Here is a 24,246-nt window from a genome sequence, read left to right as displayed (position 1 = left end):
AGCAGAGTGGCTTCATATACTTTTGGCTATATAATGTAACAATTATTGCCTGATGTCATAGTGACACCATGAAAAAAACCTCACCCACAATTTTAAGTAGGAAGTATTATCAATATGAATGTAGTCTTTGTCGAAACAGTACTGAGATTGTGGACAAAAAGTCCACTATAAAAACCTATTGAAGAGAACAGATTAGATGAACTAAAGTAATATAGTATTGCTTCTGAGATATAGGGGGGAAAGAAAACATAAAATAAGTTTTAACTAAACCCTACTAAACCCTAGGAGAAAGTCCCTATAAACTCATAGAGACTATGTTCCTAGAGACTGATTACAGTAATCAACATTGATTACTAGTAGTATAATAGTAATAATAATAGTTCACATCAATCATTTCTGACCTTCTATGAGTCCAGTGAAGGTTCAAGATGTTTCAGTACTCCTCCCACCAGGTGCAGACTGCCGGTCACCAGCACAGAGACTTGACCTGCCTCTCTCAGCCTGTCAGGGAGCTCAGTGAAGCCCAGTGATCCAGATGGGGTCAACATCAACTGATTTCCCTGGTTGATCCACTGGAGGGCGCTCAGGATGCAGGGGAACACCAGGCTCTGACTTACAGAGCTGGTCACCAGGTGGCGATGGTGGTTATGTATTGTTTCTGTTGCATTCAGTCTCTGCTAGCTGCTCTGGTTTTCTCTGCAGCGAGCCAACAGGTGCTGCACACACACACTGATGTCAGTGACAATCAAAATGTCAGTTAAGAGTTTAGATACAAATTCAGTTAAATCGCATAACATTTCCCAAATTTAATTTTCTCGGATAGTCTCTCTCCAAATTTAAATTTCTTTCCAAGTTTGGGTTTATCTTCCTTAGTTCTCTCACATCTGAATGGACCTCTGGCACACTGAGCATCCATCGGCTCACTGATTCTACCAAAGTGTCCTTGAGCAACACGGAGTCCCTACCCGATTATTCAGTGTAAGTCACTCTGTATTAGGGAGCTAAATGCCTCACTTTGTTCAACAAGCATTTTGATGGATGCCGCAGTTTCCAGCATCCATCAAAATGCTAGCAACATGAAATTAGGCATAAAAAAATCTCTTAATACATCACAATGAATACATCATTACTGTCTCACCTGTATTGTTAATAGGTGTTTCAGTAATGTTGGGGCAGAACAGTGCCTGGTCAAACTGGCAGGGCTGCAAATCACACACAGTCACATAGTTTGATGGCACATACATATGCACTGGTGTTGCATTTGTTTGTTTTTGTTGGAGCACTGTTATTTCTGTTCTACTCACCACCAGCAGTCTGAGTAAAGCAGCAGACTCCCTCTCTCCTGTTGTGTTAAAGAGCAAAATTTTAAGTGCAGGGCCCCTGTGAGACAGAGGGAGATCTATTGGACTCATAAACAAACAAATATATTTTCTCTCTATTAGTATTAGGCTGGTATTGTTTTCACCTTGTGAGTCTGTGTGTGTGTGTGTGTGTGTGTGTGTGTGTGTGTGTGTGTGTGTGTGTGTGTGTGTGTGTGTGTGTGTGTGTGTGTGTGTGTGTGTGTGTGTGTCATCATGGCAAAAATGGTGGGTGGAGACACCTACCGTAGCAGGAACTACCACAGAGGCAGTTTTGAGTACTTTGGCAGGTGTTTATATGTCTGTCTCTCTGTCTGACTGTCCGTCTGTCTGACCGATTATGTCACTGGGATAACATCATAACTGTGTAAGAGACACTCATGAAACTATACAGGTGTGGAGTTGAGATCAAAATGAAGGTCAACCTCGAAGATGTTTGGGATGGCTATGACCCATGACCACTGAGTACTCATGTAATAATGTAGTAATGACATTCCACTCATCGGGCGGAATGTCAACATGTTGACGGGCGTTGCGGCTGGTGTGATCCCATGTCAAGAAGGTCTCTAGTTCAACACTAGCAGCACTGTAAACCAGACTCCATTCACCTAGATTGTATTGGGTCAGAGTTAGAAATCTGGAGACAGATATCTCAAAACCTGGACAAATAAAACCAAAAATATGTATGTGGCTGGACACTATAAAGGTTAAATGAAAAAATATGTACTCTACAATCTTGTGAACCAGCTGTTTAAGTGTTGTTTCAAAAAACCATTCCCTAAAAAACTATTTTTAGGAATAGATAGATAAGGTAATTAAAATCATTTTTCAGACGTTTAACAATATAAATGTTTCTACTGGAAAAACAGCCAACAATTTTAATTGATACCCTCTATTCATTAACATTAAGTGGCATACTTACAAATATTTTTAAGGTACTTGTATGTTGCGTTGTTCCATTTTATGTAGTGATATGACTCTACTTCACAACATCTCAAAATGAAATATAGTGCTCCTTACTCCATTACATTTATCTGACAGCTATTGTTACTAATTACATTTTAGATAAAAAATTTTACGTATGAAACCCATGACCATCTTATAAAAGATGATGCATTGTTAAAGAATAAACTACCCAAATGTCTACAAAATAATTGCTAGGGGTGTAAAGAGTGTGTGGGAGCGGAAGTTGCCAAAAAATTTTTTAGACAGTATCTTCACATTCGACTATTACTATTTGTCTCATAAATGCAGTGTGGAGGAGGCTTTGAAACAGTATTTAGACTCAAGAATTCAGTATTTCTCAAATCCTGGCCAAAACCCTGGTCATAACACAAACAAACTCATATTTTTTAACTGTTCAGCTCTGAGTTTGTATTTTAGAGTTAATGCATGAAAAGTAAAGGCCAACACGGGACCTTGTATTTGGTATTATACACTTGTGGGTTGGGGTTTACATGTTTAAACCCTAATGAGTCTCCATCTTGAGGCTGTGGAGAAACTGCAGTGTTGTGAGTGTTCTCATACTGAGTCCGGTCTCTCTGCAGCATCTCCTGTCTGAACCAGCAGACACAGGCCTGCATGCTAGCTGTGGTATGGGCTCCATCCAGGTAATATGTGACAGAACCACACTTCAGCGTCTGGTTTCGTCCTAACCACTCTGTTTCCTGTAGACCTGTTGGTATTAGAAAGGGAGCAGGTAAGGCAAATCAAGTTTAATTGTATAGCACCTTTCAACCTTGACATAAAAGACATAAAGATAGGATATAAAAGACATGCAAGGCAGAAAAAAACAGAACATGGAATATAAAAAAAAGCATATAAATAGGATTTTAAAAGAGTCAAATAATAGACGGCAGATTAAACAGCTGGGTAAACATTACAGCTTAGCTAGAGTGTAGTGCAAGATATGAATTTAAGAAAGTCACCTAGTAATACTTTTAATTACAGTCCTTTCATGTGTCAAGTTATTTGAGTCAGTCAGGTTTTAAATTCAGTGAAATGTTAATGGTGGTGAAAGAGCAATTACAATGAAAAATTAAGTTTTACACAGAGACAAACATATGGAATAAAACAATATATCTGCCAGTATTTTATAGATTAAAGTTAATTCCCTCCTCAGTGTCGTCATAATCATATTATGGCACAGTGATTTTTCATCAGTCTGCACTGATAGAGATATCCACTTTTTCATCTCAAGGTTTTTTATGGTTTTTTTTAAACTTGCCTTTCAGCATGGCTGTGCTGAGCTGGAAAGGGACAGCTTGGGAGCTCAGTCTGCAGCCTGTTTGAGCTAAACTGAGGCCATCTGCAAGGAGTCACAAGTGTAAGGGTTCAGTCCGCATTATCTTTACCCAGGCCTTATCTGCACACCAAACAATGAACTAAAAGAAAACCCACACCTTTTATAGCGAGGTGTTGCCTCACAGGGACACATCAAAGGAAAGGGGAAAGGCCACTCACTAATAACTCTGATGCAATTCTGTATGCTGTACTGTATTCTGTATTCTATTCTATATTTATTTGCATATATTTACTCAAAGGGTACTTAGAATAATGTTTTTCTCTCTCTATGGAACTTCTTATTTTGTTTATGCGTAACTTACTCTGTAGACATGTTGCTTAATATGAATGTAAGCATCGTTATGTTTTAGCTCTTGCTTGGATGAAGCGTAACCTCCTTGGTACACAGTGAGTATTTTTCTATGGGAGCTTTTCTGACAGTAAACATGAAAAGTTTTTTTATGCCTAAAATTGCATGAATCGCAAAAGTAATGTGTGGAAAACATTCATTTTCCCCAAGAAGGAAACCTGTTTGTTAGCTAATAGTGTATAAGTGGCTATTAGCTCCAGTGACCTGGTCAGAGCCATGGATTTTATGATTGCGGTACATGGTTGTTGTGTCCGCCACTTGGGGGCATAGTATAACTAAGAATGGCCTTTTGTAAAACAGACATTGAGAGCTGTGTGCAGCGTGTATTAGCATGGCTAATAATAAAGCCAGTTAAAAGGAGTTCTTGCCTCACTGATTATTACCACAGATGACTTTGTTATTAATACTTTGCTGCAACTACTACACATAACTGGCGACAATGATGTCTGTACCCATGCCTATGCCGTTCCTGCCCTGCTGTGGGGAACCACCTATTCCATTCATGACATGGTGAAAGATTTTCAAGAATTGCTTGTTAGCCATGGGGGCTACCTGAAAGTCCTGGCTGGATGCTAGAAGACGTGCTTTGCTCATTCATGCAGTTGGCACAAAAGGACAACCCTTGTTCTACACCCTACCTTACACAGGCAATTCATAATATGAAGCCATGGTGGGTTTGGAGGTACAGTTTACGCCAAAAGTGAATACTGTCATGGCTAGCATCAATTCAGACAGAGAATTCAGCGCATTGCCACCTTCCAGGGTCCTGACAGGTTGTGCGACTGTGCACATGGTCACGCAGCAGAAGCTGCATCAGTTGAGGGAAAACAGACACCATTCTGACTCACCTAAAAATGGACCAGCCCAGAGTGCACAGCCGACGTAGAGCACCTGCTACAGATACGGATCAATGACACACCTGGCCAATGCAACCGAATGCCCAGCAACTAAAGCACGAAACACATGTGGTAAAACTGGACATTTTTCAAAGGTTTCCCACTCGGCTAAAGAGGCTAGTGAGGTAGTGCCTAAGGTAATTGTACCGATGATGAGCTCAGAACGTGTTAATGCTACTGACAGGATACAATGCCAAGTGCATATTGAAACTGCTTCAGAAGAAGCTACAGAATGTGATCTGCTGGTGGATACTGGTTCCTTAGTCTCCATTATACCAAAGGTATTGTATAACAGGCTGTTCTCTATGTGCCCCCTTACTCACCCTGAGATTAAGCTGAACACCTACATAAGGAGAACATTCCCCTACTCGGATGTTACAAGCCACTGTTTCCCTTGACTCCACTACTGCTCCTTCTTACATGGTTCAAGGAGACTCGGCTCTGATGGGGATGGACTTGAACAGAGCTTTGAAATGGACATCAGGTCATGAACATAATCTTGCTTCACCTACTGACCCCAAAAATGCTTCACCTACAGCTCCTGTGATGTAAACAAAGACTGATCCCTTTCTTAGTTGGCTGTGTTGCAGGATTCATGCAAAAAGTAAAGGTTTGGGAACCTGCTGTACCAGTGCAGCAAAAGTTACGGCGACTCCCCTTGGCTGTGCAACAAGCAGTCTCTGATGAACGTGACATGCTGCTGAAGGAAGGTATAATCAAATGGACTGATGCCTCACTTCGGATTTCCCTGATCATGGTCACGACAAGGAAAAGAGGTAGAATTCGACAATGTGTGGATCTCCTTGAGTCAAAGAAGGTAATTATTGCTGACATTCACTGGCTTCCCCACATGGAGGAGCTTTTGAGTGAGCTCAGAGGTGCTTCATTGTTTTCTACCAAACACTTGGCTTCTATGTACCACCAAATACCATTGCACGAAGACAGTCGTGAACTGACTGCTTTTACTACACACAAAGGGATTTTCCACTACTGGTGTGTCCCTTATAGTTTGGCCTCTGTTCCATCCACATATCAAAAAATGATGGAAACAGTGCTAAAAGTTCTACCTGAGGTATGCAACTATCTTGACAACGTGATCATTGCCAGACGTTCTCAGGATGAGCATGACAGGAACCTGCATGTTGTCCTGCAGCACCTGACTGACACAGGTCTGAAACTGAACATGCAAAAATGTTCATTCAGACAATCAAGCCTCAGATCCTTGGACCATGTCATCTCCAAAGAGGGAATTCTGCCTGATCGAGATCACATCACAGCCATGTGTGATGCCCCAGCCCCACACAACATGGTCTCACATTGGTCCTTCTTAGGACTAATCTCATTGTACAATAAGTTCCTGCCAAACTTTGCTGCAGTGATAGAGCCAATGCGAGCACTACTGAGGGATGCTACAGACTCTTGCTATGAATGGACTGTGGATACAGACCACAGTTATAATGAACTGAAATGGTTGTTACTTGACAGTGCAGGACTTGCACTATTTGACCCCTCACTCCCAATCCTCATGATGACAGATGCATCAGACTATGGACTGGGTGGCATGCTGACCCAAATACACCCAGATAAGACCGAACGTACTGTTCCATTTGCATCACGGAGCCTCACCACTTCTGAAAGAAAATATTTGAGGGGGCAAAATGAGGCCCCGACATGCTGTCGAAAAGTGAAAATCGTATCTTGCACGGACCACGCTGCTTGCTGCCAAAGGGATTGGCCAGGCAGGCAAGAGAGGGGCGAGGTGGTCAACTTGATTGCGTCAACTACGCTATTGAGTACAGACCAAGGTCACGGAACAAGGCTGCGGATTACCTGTGACGTCTATCACTTGCTGCCAATACGGCCACAGTGGAGGAGCCTGACACGGTGATATGAGGGGTGAGCATCGCTACATGGTTCCTGTTTCCTTATGCACTACTGTGGTCCACTTAATACACGACACACACCAAGGAGTTGTGCGCACAAAAAAGAAGCTATGTGAACTGTATTGGTGGCCTCAGATGGCTAAATTAATGGAATCCGTTATTGCCCCATGCCTCACCTGCCTGAATGACATGTCTGCTAAAACAGGCACTCTATCCACTCTAGACCATTGAACTGCCAGACAAACCTTGGGAGAAAGTGGGATTGGGCATTGTGTGCCCTTTCAAGAATGCTCTGTCTCCTGTAGGCAGCGTCTACTACCCACAATGCAATGGAGGGGTAGAAAGATGAAATAGGGTACTTCAGGAGTGCATCCTAGCTACAGAACAGTTGTAGATAAGATGGAATACCGCAGTGACTGACTTCCTGCAAAACTATCGTGCGACACCTCATGCAATGATTGGTGTTACACAATCTGAACTGTTACAAAACAGGAGAATAAAAACCAAGCTTGACATCCTTCCAGTTAAGGACAAAAAAAAGTGTGCTACTGTGAGAGATACAGTGATAATGGAACAGAAAAAAATCTAAACTTTACTGTGGTAAATGGCAGGGTGCAAAGACCCCTGCATCCAACCCTTTTGATTGGATCAGTGAAAAAGCCTGACTGTGTCCACGAAGGTTCACTCAAAGTTCACACCACCCTTGTCTATTCAGAGGCCCCGTTCAGACCTGGCATTTATATGCGTCTCGGATGATCCGATCACAAGTGCACAGCTCCAAGCATGTTAGTTCACACCTGGCATTAGAATGCATCTCCACATGCGTCTCAAATGGTAAATGGTAAATGGATTGCACTTATATAGTGCTTTTCTAGTCTTACTTACCACTCTAAGCGTTTTACGCTACATGCCACATTCACCCATTCATACAGCGCTTTTCTATACAAACAGCACTTTCTATACACACACACACACACTCACTCACATACGTTGGAAGCAATTTTGGGTTCAGTATCTGCCCAAGGATACTTCGCAATGCCTGGAGAAGCCTGGGATTGAACTACGGAACCTTCCGGTTAGCGGTTGACCCGCTCTCCCACCTGAGCCACAGCCGCGTCTCAATAGTCCACTTGTGATCGGATCTCAAGTTGCCGCTCTTTATGCAAATAATTATATCCCTTTGCAAAGACCAAATGCGTCGTTTTTAACCGCTGGGAGGCAGCAATGCACTTCCTCTGCCTAGTCTGCTGGAAGATGAAATCAAAACAATACAGGCTGGGTCTGTTCCTTGGTGTGTTTCAGGCAAACCAAATCACCCAAGATGTTTGATGCACTTGTAATTTTTCTAGGGGCTTTTTGAAATTTTCAGATGTCGTGACACAGCCAGTTTACACGACTTGTACGACATGTATTTATTTACGAACGAGTGTGTACATCCGCTTACGCAGAGGCCATCAGTTAGGTAGGCGGTCTTTCAATGTGGCCCAGGACACTTTTGCGTTCACACTGTGAAATGAATTTGGCCACACGTGGCCCAGACCACCTCTGAATGTGGTCTGAGTGATCAGATCTGAAATGCATCATGATTGTGTCTTGGTTGCATTCACAACTGTACTTAGAGCTGTCCACTTGTGATTGGATCACCCAAGACGCATGTTCATGCCAGGTATGAAAAGAGATAGAAACAGACTGAACCAAGCGCTTTCATGCTAAGTGATAATAAGAGGTGGAATGCTTCAAGACTGACTCGCTATCCTGTGGGACCAGAATTACCTATTGTGGAGCCAGCTCATACCGCCCCTGTGACTCTTAGGAGCAGTGGTAGTTGCCACTCCACTATGTGGCTAATGGATTTTCAGCTGGGTTACGGACTGCAAAGAACTGAGCCAAATGTCACAGTTAACTATGTGTAAGACCATGTGAAACAAGACAAATTAACAGTAACTGTTGAAAAAAACAGTTAGATAACAAGTGGGGGAAAAAAACTCTGTGGTTCTAAAAAAAACTGCCATGTCAAGTTCTGTAATGCCCTAAACTTTATTAGACAGTCTGTCTACTGGTGTTGAAATAGCCTCTTAGGAATGGTTGATATGTTGTATTTTCTGAATGTGTAATGTTAGGAATGCTTTTGTTATTGCCTTAAAAGAAACAGTATGGCAGCTAAGGTTATGAGTGTTACTTACTAACCTAAGTTGCCACAAATGCCTCTGATGTTTTCATTAGTCTATTTGGGAATGTACCTTGCATAATCGTTTAAGTAATGGGGGAATGTTGTGTCCACCACTTGGGGGCTAAGAATGGCTTTTTGTAAAACAGACATTGTGAGTGGAGAAGAAAAGAGAGTTGAAGCTGCGTGCAGCGTGTGTTATAGCATGGCTAATAATAAAGCTGGTTAAAAGGAGTTCTTGCCTCTGATTATTACTACTTTGCTGTTACTACTAAAGCAAACAATAGTTTTGCACTGAAACTGCATAAATAAACACTAGTTTTAATTTAAAACAGTTAAGAGTGTTACTTTGTATTAAAGGCTGTTTAATGAGTATTACTAATGTTAACAGTGTTCAGAGTCTCTTTTTATTATCATGTGTTTCTGATCAACAGCTGGTGGCCAGAGGTGAGTTTTTCTAGGGTGGGATGTTTGATGTTACTTATCCTGGTTGTGTCATTGCTCTTAACTTGTGCAGCAGGGAAAAAACACCATGATATGTTGTTGTTTTTTTATGTTAACTTTATTGTGTGAGGGGAGAGACTTCTGAACTTTTAATTTTAACCAGTGATATCAGTTGTTTTTGGATTCACACAGGTCATTTCTCTCTACTTGAGTTGCTAGGTTTGTATATAGCCTTGTTTAGCATTGTCACTGCTACTAGCTGCTGTTTTTCTTTACTAGAAAATGTGTCATGTTAGCTGCCAGAGTTGCTTATCAAAGATGGCATGAAGTTAAAAAACTTATCGTCAAAAAGTGAAAAAGTGAATGTCTTCTGTCATGATTGATGTTGTAGGGAAAATTTGCTTAGTTTAGGGAAATGTGTCGTTAATCAGAAACACTTTAATTATTCATCCACTAATATAATCTCAGAGTGAGCATAATGAAACTAATAAAACCATTTCCCTTGGTGATCAGTCGAGAGTGTCTGTAACGCACAATTTAACTTTAGAAAAGAATTAACCTGAACGTAGGTAGAACAAGCCACAAAGCATCAGATATGTAAAGTAACTGAAAGTAAGTTACAGTAAACCTAGGCAACGACTAAGGGGCTGATTAGTGGCTTTAAAGTTATGTGTTCAGACCCACACTTCAGTGTGGTAGTTCCATCCTCGTGTCTGTTGGTCCAAAAGTGAAGTTGGGTTCCTTTTTCTTTTACATCCATCTAGAAGGATAATCAATTATTCTATTTGGAGGCTGAAGGAAAGTTATTGAGGTCAACCAAGGGGCACAGCAGGTTGCAGCATCCTGTTTCTAGCAGAGCCTGTGTGACTTCAACCACTGCTCTCCATTGCTGTTAGCAGTTACTTGTTAATCTGGTTTTATATTCTGCTTCCTCCAAGAGGTCTTTCATTGTCTTTGAATGTAAACACCAGATAGATTTTAGAGTAGCAAAATGGACTCTCACCTAATTTACACCTGTGGGAAAGCAGACTCCTAAAGGGGAGGAGCATATTTTAGGAGCTGTCTGGAATGCACAACATCTGTCTCTCGTGTTCTGCTAAAAGGTGTCCTACATTGCTCTGACTTGTTCTGTCACACCTGGAGAACCGCTCAGTAATTGGTCAAGGGCTGCTGGGAAACATCTAAAAGAAATCTTCAGATTGCGTAGAACAGAGCAGCCAAAATAGTTCATTGTTCTTTCCTTGCTAATGTGTGTGAGATGCATATCACAGTAACTTCTGAGGCTAAATCATAATCTAGTCATCTGTTAGCATGCAAATTGTTATTTGGAATAATGTGTACGTATACTGGTTTTTGTCTCATTATAAATCTATCTATCTATCTATCCATCTATCTATCTATATATAGGTATAATACATGTCACGTGAAAACTGGTCATCTGGTGATGCTGTGTCCACAAACAAATTATACGATAAGAACTGTTTGTAAAACCACTACCCACAGACCTCTTTACAGAGTTTCTTCTGCCTGGAATATGCTCCCGACCAAAGTCAGAGAGATCAAAATTAGATTTTCTTTCTAGGGGTCAATAAAACAAAAATTGATGAATCTTATGTCGGTGTTACTTTAGTTATTGCTGTTTTGGTACCTTTTGATTGTTTTTATTTTCTTTTTGTGCCTATTTTGTTTTTGTTTTCATTGTAAGTTTCAATTGTCTACAATTTCATATATAGTGTTATTTTACTTGTTTTATGATCTCTATATTTAGCTTAGGTTTTTCTTATTTTATTGATACTGTGGGATTTCCAAGTGTCTCCAAGCAAACTGCGGTGATCAAAACCAAGAGATGTGATCCCACACACCCATGGCTTCCTGTTGACCAAACACAATGTGTAACTACTGCAGCATAAACAGAAAACTTTTTTTTTCCTTTTATGTAACTAGACAGATAATTAATATTGGTTTTGCATCTGAAAATATATGACCATTACATTATCCAAAATATTACCTGATTATGTTCGTGAAGTCGTACTGCCCTCCAATCCAAACTTCAATCACTGCTAAATCTACCTATGTTCACAGAAATGCAACAGAGAACAGTTTCAGGCTTTTTGTGGGTGTTTGAACACGTGTGTTCGGGTTGGGAGCGACAGTTATGTATTGTACACTATGGTTGTGTGACACTCTTTGTACATATGCGGCTTACCCTCTCCTGCAGAAAGACATGGAAGGCCAGAAGAGTCAGGAACTGAAAATAAAAGGGCATGGTGCCTCTATGGACGTCCTGTGGATTCAGGGAAGTCAAACTATTATTTGTTGGAGAAGCTCACTGGGTTTACACAAGCTTAACAGACATCAGCAGCCTGGCATGTCACCACTGAATGAGTGAGGACTTATTGAGCTATATTTTTAGCTTAATTAACAAACTATCAGAAAAAATGGCTGATTTCTCAGCTTGAAAATTAAATTTCCCCTTGTTTAATAGTTAGCTATCAAAAGACAAACACTAGAACTTTATCGACAGTTACAATACAAGTAATATACCTGATCTTCCAGGTTTTCTCAGGGCATATAATGGCATGTACGATTGATAATAACATTGTTATAGGTAACACGCAGTTGTAAATCAAGAAATCATAATGTTAGTGATTTATGAGCTTTATCATATGTAAAGTCTGTTGTAGTACTGATAATCAGTGGTGCTTGACAGATTTTTGTTTCAGCAGGCTGCCACTAATGATGATGAGAATAATTTTCATTCCAAAATATGTAAATATACCCCTGGATATTTCATTTTTATTCTTTATTCTAGTCAGGAAGATAGAATACCCCCTGAAACATTGTCTTCTGAGACTTATGGCCTTTTCTGGCTTAGTGTTATGACATGCATACTTGGGTGGCACCTCTTTAAAGGCATAGTCCACTGATTTGTTTGTCACAAGTCTGCCAGCCTAACAAGGAGTTTAAAAGATATTCTGGGTCTAATGAAAAATGCTTTTGAGCTAAATTTTGGAACATATAGGATCCAATGTTTATTGAGCTTGACCCATATTTAAGACTAAGGGCATTTTCATATTAGGTACGATTCCTTCGTACCTTGCCAGAGTGCGATTGCCTCCCGCCCCAGCTTTCGCATTAGCAATGTTGTTCCACACCCAAGTACACTTGCGTATCTACACACTCTGATACAGTAGTTGGCAGTATGCACCTAGTTTGTTTGCAATCTGCCCATAAAACAAAGAAGAAGAAAAGTACACTTGCATCATCAACCACACGACATTTGTTTATGCTGTGTAGAAAAGCGCACCAATCACAATTACATGCCCATACAATGGTATTGACCTTCACACTATGCTTAATATTATTGATATTTTGGAGACAATGTCAAGAACAACCCTCTCACCTGTGTTCCTACTTTATCAACTATGGCCTTGCAGTTCAAAGGAATAGCTCAGCGCATACTGCAGGCATACACAGATTTCAGAGGAAACAGGCGGCGTTGAGAAATGCCTTTGCGACTCTACTCGCTGACTGCTACTTGCATTCGTCAATAAGGGGAGAAACAGACCAGTTAAGACATAACATTCTAAATAGAATCCCACTTTCGTGTTTTGGTATAGCAGTTTTCACAGCTGATGCAAACCATACCCGAGTACACATGAACCATACTTGAGCCCACCTTTTCAAATGGACCCTGACATGGTTCGGTGATCTGTTTTCTGTATACCATACCCAGCAACAGATCAATGAACTGTGCCCGGGTATGGCACACAGTGTTCAGACTAATCAAACGAATTAGACTTCGTGGTCAAGTGGACTTGGATCCGGGCCCGGGTCCCTGATGTGAGACCCCCTAAAAGTCTATTGATATGTAGGCCTGATTTATCAATTTTGGATTTTTTTTTGTTTGTTTTTTTGTTTGTTTGTTTTTATCTCCTGTGACTCCCTAAACTTTATGGAGTGCAATACTAGATAACTGGATTACCCCTTAATGGCCCCAAGACACCTAGAGTGTTCATCCATTTCCAAGAGAAAAAGCAGAGTGAATCGTCAGGAATGAAAACATGAGAATACTCCAATGTATGGGTAATAACAATCGATGCATTTGCTCATATTTGTTACAGACCTAAGTCTGGACTGATGCTCATATTCACTTATTTCTTAGTGTCTTTTTACTTGGCATCAGAACCAGAGAAGAATACTACAAACAAATCCTTCCTGCATCCCCCTTTCCTTAAAGTCACATGGACGGAAATCATATATAGATCAACAGAGCCTACCTTTGTGTCCTCTAACTGCTCATAAGTCTCTCAAAAGTACTTGGCAAAAAGCTGCTTGCTGATTGGCCATCCATTGATGCATATTCTCTCTCTGACATGAACCAAGTGGGGAGAGCTAAGGGCAGAAAGAATATGGTTATTTCTACTTAGAAACTTACCTTCTGAGAAACTCCAAAAACAGCTTTGAGTTCATCCACCTAGTTTTGGAAAGCTTTTATGAATATCAAAAGTCATAGTCATTGTTTTACTAAACTGCCACTAAAACATGAAAATCAATAAGGATTAAATAATGAGTGGAGAACAGAAAAGTAAAAGTTTAAAAATTAAAATAAATGAAATTCACTGTGAATACCTGTAGTGTGTAACTACCTGAACTGTCCTGATACAGTGAGTTAAGAAACATAAAAGTCATTCATAATCCCCAAGTACAGAGGTTTAAGTGCCCAAACTCAGCAGATTAATTGCTGATTTCTTTAATTAATTTCATCATTTGCAAATCAACGGATTTTACAGTGACTGATTCTGTTTGCATTAAAATAATACAATTAAACATGTTTACTTGTCATAGCAGGATAAAGGCAGGTGTAATTAAACATATGATGACTCAGCTCCATTTAGAGGTTCCATGGAAAACCAATAATTAGTTATTAATTCAACCTGTGCCTCTCCTGCTAGGAGATTTCAAAATGTCTGCTGTGAAAAAGATCTATTAAATGGCAGGCATACCCAACCTTTGCTGTCATGGTAACAATAATAAACAGGCAATTAACATTGCTCTGTTATTTCATTCACTGATGTGTCCTCTATCATATTCTGACTCATTGATAATTTGTATATCGCTTAACTCTAAACAATTTGCCAAAAAAAGTGCACAACCTATTGTGTACAGGGCTATCATTGGAAGCATCATTTTCACATCACTCACCAACGGACTAGTGAATGATGTAGTTATCCCGATGATTCGATAACTGTAGGAAAAGTGGGTTGTCCACTAACTGGCTCCTCTGGCCTGCATGTTGATGTGTTCTTTGGCAGGAAAATGAACCCCAAATTGCCCTGATGGCTGTGCCCTTCAGTATGTGTGAATGGCTGAATATGGCATGATGTGAATAATAGTAGCTTAAATAGTGCTTTGAGTGGTCGATAAGACAAGAAAAACGCCATTTAAAGGCAGTCCATTTGCCATCATTGTCAGCTATTGTCATATGACTATACAGTATTAAGAGTAATTTATGCATATCTATGAATAAACGCAGTAAGACGATTCTCCTCCTAATTTGGTTTAAGTCCCTCATTTGAACCATGACTCAGCCCTATGCCATTTCCACAACTGAATGCTAATATGTGTGACAGACAGACAAGCTTGTAACAGCAGTTTTGGTTAACCATTAATTAGTTGGAGAGCAGACCAGCCAAAGTCCAGAGTCCAAACTGCACAACAAATGTGTCAGTATATATATATGTATATATATATATTGATATATATATTGATATGTTAATGTTATAATACAGTATTTCTGTAATATGTATATTGGTATTTGCAGGGTTTTTGTGAGCATCATCATTATAATTCATAGCTTTTTTCCTCAGATACCACAAAATTATTCCTAAAATATTTCATTCTGCATTTATTAATGAATAAAAAATAAATAAATGAATCAAAATACATTTTTTTATAATACCTGTAAAATCCCGTCCGAAAGCCATAATTCCTGAGTATTCTTTCAGTAAAAGCACACGTTGATCCTGGGAAAAAAAGAAACTAGCTTTTTATTCATAGTGCTGTTTCAATGTTAAACTTGAGTACAGCAGAAGACTGGTTTTGCTGATACCTACCTTTCCTTTAGTCCCAGGGACATGGATAATATTGAGTTTGTCCAGTTCACCCACCTAAAGAAATTTATAACAGTTAGGAAAGGTATAGGTCCAGATACAGTAGTGAACACAGGTCCTGTCCCTTCTGACTATGTGGCTTATGTTATTTAGATGTGTTGTAATGCATCCTGTGAGTTATGCCCCAATTTTTATTTATTCTTATAACAAAAACTCTACATTTAGGTGAATGCTGGTTAGTGATATAATGCAATAACACTTCATCATTGAAAATTTAAATGTTTGTGATGTTTTTTCTGCATGGGTTAAGAAATTGTAGATTTACATTTCTCAGATCCAGAGCTGCTCTGAAGAATTAATTGCATTAGCATTTACACTGAAGCCAATGAAAAATGCAATGTTATTGTGAAGCAGTGGTCGAAAGTAATCAAGTACATTTATATGTAACTTGATTTTACTGAAATATTTCAATTTTTTTTAGAGGAAAATATTGTATTTTTTACTACACCGCATTTATTCTACATACTAGTTATATTGCACATTAAGACTGTATAAAATATATGATCATTTTATAATATATAATGCATTTGTTACAGATAAAGCTATCCAACAGCACAGTATATGGAGTTATTAGCTACAATATTTAAATGCTACATGGTAAAGTATAATTACACATTACTATGGAAGGGACGATTACAGTTCCACTCATTGTGATGAACCAACAGAGAATTACCACCAACTCTGCTTCCCCTCAGCTCTACACAGGGTTTTAGCCTCTTTCAGCTCATTGTTTTGGTTTTATGTCCTGAAACTTTACTGTTCTAGTTCATTGTCACTGTTCTCATTTGTATCCAGCAGCAGAAGGCAGCTGTTTTCAGTAAAAAAGCTCTGGTTAACCGTCCTTACACTAACCATTCACCACCAAACAGCAAGAAGTGAACATAGTGAGGCATTTAACAGATAAAGTCAGTATTCAGTACTTAGTTGAAGCACCTTTGGCAGCGATTACAGCCTCGAGAATTCTTGGGTACTACACAACAAGCTTTGCACACCTGGATGTGGGGATTTTTTGCCATTCTTTTCTGCAGATCCTCTCAAGCTCTTTCAGGTTGGATGGGGACTGTTGGTGAACAGCCATTTTCATGTCTCTCCAGAGATGTTCCATTGGGTTTAAATCAGGGAAAATTTAATTTAAAGGATTTTAGCATGAGGCCGCAACATAAAAAAATGTGAAAAAAGGGATAGGGTCTGAATACTTTCTGAATGTACTGTGATTGAGCACACTATTGTACTGTATCGCTACTTTTACTTAAGGCTCTCCAAACTTCTTCTACTACTGTCATGGAGCATAGTATTTATGCAAATAGCTAACTTGGAAGGTCAAGCAATCAGCTGACCTTCAAAGTTCAAAATGGCTAAAACAGGTGATTAGCTTTTTATTGACATTATTAACTGAGCTACTTTATAATATTCAAAGTAGGCCACTGACTGTACAGCCCCTCTAACTGTACTTGGCTCTGCAGACTGAGATTGATCAACAAGTAAGATTCCCACCTCAGAAACCATGGGGCTCAAGGGAGTTCAGTTCTCCTTCAGGTTTAGGAATCAAACACAATTATAAAAATCAAAACAATTCAGAGACACTTGGATGATGATGGAATAATTGCTATTCTAATGTTTGTACGCACGGTAATACCGGTGCGATAGAGGAATCCTTGCATGGCCTGGAGCTGCAGGCCTGGATTCTCCTGATGTCCATCCAGCCACTTCAACATGCAGCATTATTCCGCAGGCTGTTCAGGACACACACAGCTGACTGAGAACCCACACACATACAAACCCACACACACACACACACACACACACACATACCACAAACACACACACACACACACACACACACACACACACACACACACACACACACACACACACACACACACATACCACAAACACACACACACACACACACACACACACACACACGTTTACTTTTGTCCCTTTTGGGGAAATAACATAGACTTGCAATCATTTTCTGGAGTCTTAACCTAACTCTAACCATAACCACTGACCCAAAAATCATTTTTTTCCCACATGAGGACGTGGCTTTTGTCCCTAGTTGGACAAGCCACCTCGAAATAAATGGACTTTAATCTAAAATTTGTCCCCAGAAGTAACCTAAGTCAGACTTACATAGACACATTCACACAAACAAACATGCGTGCACAGTGACACTATTAGGAACTATAATTCAGTCAAAATCTAAACATGTTAAAAAAAAATTACTTTTTCTTTCAAATCTTACCTATTACTTATCATAAAATGTAAGCTTGAATACTCGCGTTTGATAATACTCACTTGAAAAGTTTTGGTTCTGTTCACGACAGCAGTTTGACCCACGATGGTAGTAAAGCCTTATCAATAAATAAACAGCCTATCACTACTACATGAAAAAAGCTACACAAATGTTCATTTACATGCAAGTGAAGTCAATATAATGAACATTATGTATAATATAGCTGGTAATAAACTCTCTTGCACTGAGCATGAGAAATATCAAACTGCTTGTGATAAGGTTCCTGTCTTTTTTTTTTTCAGCACGAGGCGGCTGTTTGCACAAGATTTCTGCCAGTTCACAGCCTCATAAAAGCATGCTGCCAAGGGAAAGACATGTATATATAGTGACAGAGCAACACGACTGTCAAAACATTTATTTTAACAAGTCTGATTTTTATTAAAGAAACTGAAAACTTTTGAATGAATGAATAACAAGATTACAATTTTTTTTTCAATAAAGTAAGTAAAGTATTCAAGCTTCCTAGCTCATGATCCATAATGAATTTGTCTCTGCTGGTCTCATATCAGTTTGGTTGTCAATAGATGAGGTTAATCTGCTGGACACATATTGAATTTCAAGTCGCTGCGTTTTTTTGATTGGTTTACGTTCGCTGACTCAGAGAAAATGTATAGATTTTCGGAGACAGTGGTCACCCACCTGAACTGAGCTTTATGTCGTATGCAGACAGTAGCGTGATTTTACTTTGAATATTTCAGAGCGAATTAAAATTAGCATGATTTTAATTATCTGTTTTACAGTAATGTATTTTATAAAAATCAAAATGTAGTAGAAAAAACAAAGCAGCATTTTTTTTAAATAAATTTTGGTGACATTTTATTACACATTCACAACCTAAACCTCAATTATATTACATTGAATTATATATATATATTTTTATATGGCAGTGCATCATATTCTGTATGATATTTGTGAGTGTCATTGCTCATCCACACACTCTGAAACAAAACAACAGAATTTGTATTTTCGTTTTCCAAAGATGATCAGACTGTAGTACTAGAGAGTAATATGTGGACATAATAGCTGATCATCAAAAGCCTGTGAACATATTTGCTTATCTCACTTGTTGTCCTGTGAAGGAAGTATGACTAATGATATCAACAGAACAAACATAATTTAAGATTTCCTGGTTTTAGTAACATTTGTGACAAAGAAGAAAAGCATTTGGCAATAAGAGTTCACATGATTTATTAGTTCAATGTCGAATTTACAGTACGTGGTGATATTATCCCCACTTTTTGTGAAGTTACAACATTTCAATGAGGTTATTGTGCAGTATGGAAGTGTATAGATAGACAGTGATCATGCAGCTTAAGGCTAAAGTGTATCGGCATTTCTGGAGAATTATTTGTTGACATGGCTTTAATTATTTATAAGATTTACCAAATATTATCTAGTTAGTTGTCAGCCAGAAATATAGTTGATACAAGCAACAGATAGTTCTGTTTCTTTGTGGGAAAGCAACTTTAGCATTAGTTAGGCTTTAGAACTGATTTGTGTTTATTTGCAGTGATCTAAGTTAGCCTTTACTAATTCAAACATAGTTAAAGTAAGTATTAAACATGTTTTCCGCATATATTTATGTTTATTTAAGTTTCAACATATGTATTATATATACAGTATATCAATAACTATATCTATCTATCTAGCTGCAGAGCTCTAACAGAAAACACTGGTTTCCTTCTGTAGCAAGGCGGGAGGTTAGGAGGGTTCTACCTGAGGAGCGCAGGCAGCAGCTAGGCTCATAGCGCGTGACTAAATCTATGATGTAGGTGGGAGGCAGGCAATGAAGGACTTTCAAAGTATTTAGTAAAAGTTTAACATCAATTTTATACCTAAAGTAGCCAGTGTAGTGTAGCAAGGATGGGAGTGATATGGTCTTGTTATTAAGAGTCTGGCAACAGAGTTTTGAGCAAGCTAAAGACGGGAGCTGGCATTTTGACCCTTGAATACAGGGAATTACAATAATCTAGATGTGATGAGATGAAAGTGTAAAAAAGAAATTGATTAACAGTGGCCTACTTGGGTTCTGGGACGAGCCCAACACTGAACAACAGAATAAATCACGAAAAGCCCAGAAGTTCCATGGAGGAGAACTTTTTTACTGAACAAAGTCTTGACAGGGTATGTAGGAAGATGTCTTTGTGTGGGTATGGGTTTGCATGGCCATGTGTGTGTGGTTTCTGAAAGAAGAAGAAATGAACAGCGAAAGAATAATATAATACAAATAATTACATAAAATAACAGCTTCCATGATTAGCATTGCCACAAGCTGGAACTATGAAATACAATGATGCCAGATAAGAGCCAAACAACCACTTATTCATCAAAGCAGGCTCAATTTAACAATAAAATTCCAGCAATGTGACTTACACTTAATATAATGTGCCTACAATATTTGGGTAACATAGTAATATAGCCAATGCCAAAAATTTGAATATACAGCCATATAGAATGTTTGTAACATTCCTAGGTTAAATATGAACACAACAGAAAGCACGGATTACTTTTTCAAGGTCCACTTGGAATAAAAAATTTTTAACCAGCAAGAGCAATGTCCTTAATACCAACACAGTATTCATGATGATTTATAAAGATATCATGTTCGACCGTATCAGATGCAGAACTTAAATCAAGTAGAATTAAAATTGAGTAAGCCCTAGAATCAGCAGTGAGCAGTAAATCTTTGTAACCTTATTAAGGTGCTGAGCATGAAATCCTAATTGATACTGCTTAAAAATATTGTTGTATTGTTGGAAGATTAAATGAAAGGTAACAGATTTTTCTGTTTTAGACAAAAAGGTAAGTTGGTTTAAAATAGTTTAAAAAAAGAGGGTCAACTGTAGGTTTCTTTAGGAGACATCAAACTATTGCATTTTTAGCTGGCCAACAACAGCGGGGCCAGCCCTATAAACGCAAATTTCTTTGAGTGAGTGAGTGAATGAGTGTGTGATGAAGTTACACCATGGGTTGGCCGGCCGAGTATCGATGTTTCCACATTAGCCGTTGCTCTTTTACAATGAATTGGCACAAACATTTTCTTCTGTGTCATCAGGGAGGTAATTACAGGCAGTGTTGCCAACTTAGTGCCTTTTTTGCTAGATTTACTGACTTTTCACACCTCTTTCGCAGCTTTTCTTCACAAAAGCACCTAGCGACAAATCTAGTGACTTTTTGGACAACCTTTAGCTGCTCTCCATAGAAGACAGTCGGCAGTATTGCACCACGATCGCAAGGTTGGGTTTTCCATCCACAAGCACACCTCTCTATGTGTCTCATTCAATTGACCTGCACAGCAGCTGCATAGACGTGAATGAGCTTCCAACTTTCTCTCTGAGTGATCTTTTTACAAGCAAATATAGCTGAAATCACAGCACATTCACAGTTCCATTGTCTGACAACAGAAAAACATGTAAATGTGCACAGTTTTATTCGGAATTTGGCTGTATTAAATTACTGTATACATAAGCACAGAGAGTAGGAAAGAAGCAAACAGACAAAGGGCAGTCAAGCCACGTTTCTGGTCACAGCTGTGATCTGGAGCCTAATGTCATGTATTTTATTCAAGAAATGCTTGAGAAGTTGCACCCATATCTCAGTGGATGGTTCTATTTGCTGGCTAAGAGGAGGGTTAACCTATAAACCACTGGCTTGATTGCCTGAAAAACCTTATACTGTAAATAGCAGGGTGTTTTTTATTGGAGTCTGGAAATGCTTTTGACATTTTAAATGCTGCAACTGAGAGCAGAGGCACTTTAACTGCCAAAACCTGCAAACTGGTAGTTTGTGCTGAAGGCATTTTCCTACCATGTAAAGCAGGTGACATTCAGCAAGTCCAGGCCAGGCTGTTTTCTACTGTTTCTAATGCAATGGTAGCTTGCTAATAGCTATACTTGATATACATGTATCATTTATCAGGTAAGTTATATTCTATTAATGTCAGCAGGAAAAGGTCTTTATCTGACCCATTTTAAGACACACATAAAGTGTCACAATGAAGTGCCCACAGACAAGCTCCAGATTTGAGACCACTGTTTTGATCCTGGGCAACAACAGGAGTATTCATAAAGAATAATTTGCATGTCTTTAGACTGTGGGAGGAAAGCAGAGCACTCAAAATAAACCCACAGAAAAACACAACATGCCAGCTCCACACAGAGAGGCCCTAGTCAAAACCAGGATCTTCTTTCTGAGAAACAACAACAATACACATAGGTAGTGTATTATCCCAGTGATTTAAAATGTTCCTTGCATGTATTGATGTAGTTTCATGTTGGTTTACTTATATTAACACCTGCAGTCTTTGGAGCTTGTCTAATTCTCTTTGCAAACAGGTCTATTTTTTTTACAATTAGATTTCATTATAGATTATCCATGACAAACACTCAAGAAAGACAGTATGTCATGGCTATTACACAGACAAGAAAAAACCAGTGGAGGGAGGGAGTGGAAGGTTCACAGTGTTAAATTATTTTATGCATGTTTTACTACTGTATTTAACACACAGTGTGTACAGGAAAACATGCATGCACATGATCTTAAATCAACACGTGGATTGCTCCAACACATAAATACACTTTTTCTTCTTAAATAAACTTTACTTAACAGAAACAGAAAAGATGGTTGAAGCCAGGGTTGAATATTTCGAGACCAATAATGGCCTTATTATATTAAACAGAGATAAGGGCAAGATGTTGCGAGTCCAGGACTGAGTCCATCCCCTACCAAGGCTTGACAGAGATGATGGAGCTTCTTCCATGTTTATACGGTTCAGAAAGTCCTCCAGCCATTTAGTTAAGTTAAAACAACTGGCTTTTATAACTTTCCAGTTAATAAGAATTGTGCATTTAGTTGCAAGGCATACTAATAATGCAATCTTCTGTGCAAATTGAATTGAATGCCATTAGGTTGGAAGCCCAACAAGCATGTCACCAAAAATTGAGCGCATCCCTGTTTTAATTCTTTGATACTGTATTGCTAACTGAATCCCAGAGGGTCTTAACAGCTGGACAGAGCCATAGATAGTGCACAAGGGTGCCCACCTCCCAACAACCATTCCAGCATAAGCCTATGTGGGTTTGATCCACCTTTTTAAGTCTAGAGGGACTGATGTATGCTTTGTGCAGTATTTCCAATTGTATTACCTTCATCATCATTCGGACAATGATACAGCATGCCTCAAAATACTGTCTCACTCATATGAGGTGAGTGAGACACATACCAAGTTCTTACTCCCAGCTTTTCTCTGTTATTACTATTGGGGAAAGAAAGGAAAGGGAGGTTATATATGTACCTGAGACTATTCCCCCCTCATTTCCAATTTTTTTTAGGCTCTTGTCTAGATTTTCATGGCAACCTATGTAGGTACCCTTCGTTATTTTCATAATAGTAGCTTTTAACTGCAAAAATAAGAAAAATAGTGGATCCATTGAGATTGAATTTTGTTATGATTTCTGAAAGTTTAAATATGGTATTGTGCTTCACAATCTGACCTATCTGATGTATGTTATATCCTTATATGTTGATCAGCGTTTTTCCGCCTGCTCAAAAAAGGGTGTTTTTCCATAGTGGACATGAAGGCAGAGAAGTACCGATTGTACATAACCTCCTGTGTTAATTTTAACCCCACTAACAGATATTGTATCAATGGATTATTCAACCTTGCAATAGGTTTGGGACGATACCATAACAATTCTAGAGAAATAGATTTGTTATACTCTGTTATCTGTTCTTCCAGGCCATCCCAGCCATTATTCCTTGTCATAGACACATCTATTTGAAAATATTAGTGGAAAAAGACAGCAGCCCTGATTTGTACTCCTCTCCAAAATTAATTCCTCAGCAAATAAATAATTGATGTAAATTTTAGCTGTAAGGTATTCATATAATAATTCTACAAAATGTATAATGTCAATAGGAACATTTTATTTCAGTTTTATTATATATATACAGCATATATATAACTATATATATTTAAATTCAAATTAAGATAAGAACAACTCAGATATGTAGACACTACTTATCTTGTTTATGTTTTTTATGATTAACTTAATTATTATTGGTTTGTAATGTTTAATACTCATCGGATTGTATTGTTGGTATAAGACTGTGAAGACAAAGTGATGTGATACATTTCCTCCAGTTTTCTTTCTCACCTATTTTCATTTTATCTTTACTATGAACTACTGTTTTCTTTTCATTTGTCAGTTTGTTAGTTGTGTCAGGACTCCAGGTGCAAATTAGCTGTTGCGCTAACTGATGAGGAATTTTTTTACTGAGGTCCAGCCATGGGGATTGTGGAGACAATTTCCTGCAGTCAGGAGTACATGCACCTACTCTTGACGCTGCAGGTCTTTGGGCAGAGAATGTAATTTTT

General features: G+C 38.8%; 1 protein-coding gene and 1 long non-coding RNA gene across 11 annotated transcripts in view; both read right to left on the bottom strand.

Annotated features, from left to right (window-relative positions):
* LOC120804723 (protein crumbs homolog 1-like) overlaps positions 1–3,029 on the bottom strand; it is a 47,640-nt gene extending 44,611 nt beyond the window's left edge. For 4 of the 7 annotated variants that reach the window (XR_005709472.1, XM_040154273.1, XM_040154278.1 and 1 more), the window contains exons 1-3: positions 1,305–1,465; positions 1,139–1,202; positions 402–716 (exon numbers count right to left, since the gene is read on the bottom strand). The gene's annotated coding sequence lies outside the window, so the exon portion shown is untranslated. Of the gene's footprint in view, positions 1–401; positions 730–1,138; positions 1,466–1,604 lie in introns of those variants that run through there. The other 3 variants (XM_040154276.1, XM_040154274.1, XM_040154277.1) reach the window with 3 other exon arrangements.
* Positions 3,030–3,584: 555 nt separating this feature from the next.
* On the bottom strand, positions 3,585–18,082 carry LOC120804724. Of its 4 annotated transcripts, XR_005709474.1 has the most exons (9): positions 17,873–18,082; positions 17,203–17,330; positions 15,518–15,571; positions 15,364–15,427; positions 12,805–13,796; positions 12,498–12,625; positions 11,608–11,685; positions 11,410–11,471; positions 3,585–3,666 (listed from the first exon to the last, which is right to left on the bottom strand). It is a non-coding gene; the product is annotated as an uncharacterized LOC120804724 (long non-coding RNA). The 4 variants fall into 4 exon arrangements; XR_005709476.1 differs by having other exon boundaries at positions 12,498–13,796; positions 15,364–15,443; XR_005709473.1 differs by having other exon boundaries at positions 12,498–13,796.
* Between the last annotated feature and the right edge of the window lie 6,164 nt (positions 18,083–24,246).

Source organism: Xiphias gladius, chromosome 19 (genome assembly GCF_016859285.1).
Source record: "Xiphias gladius isolate SHS-SW01 ecotype Sanya breed wild chromosome 19, ASM1685928v1, whole genome shotgun sequence".
Taxonomy (NCBI): Eukaryota; Metazoa; Chordata; class Actinopteri; order Istiophoriformes; family Xiphiidae; genus Xiphias; species Xiphias gladius.
The sequence above is the reverse complement of the archived record's forward strand: the minus strand, read 5'-3'. Positions and strand labels throughout refer to the sequence as shown.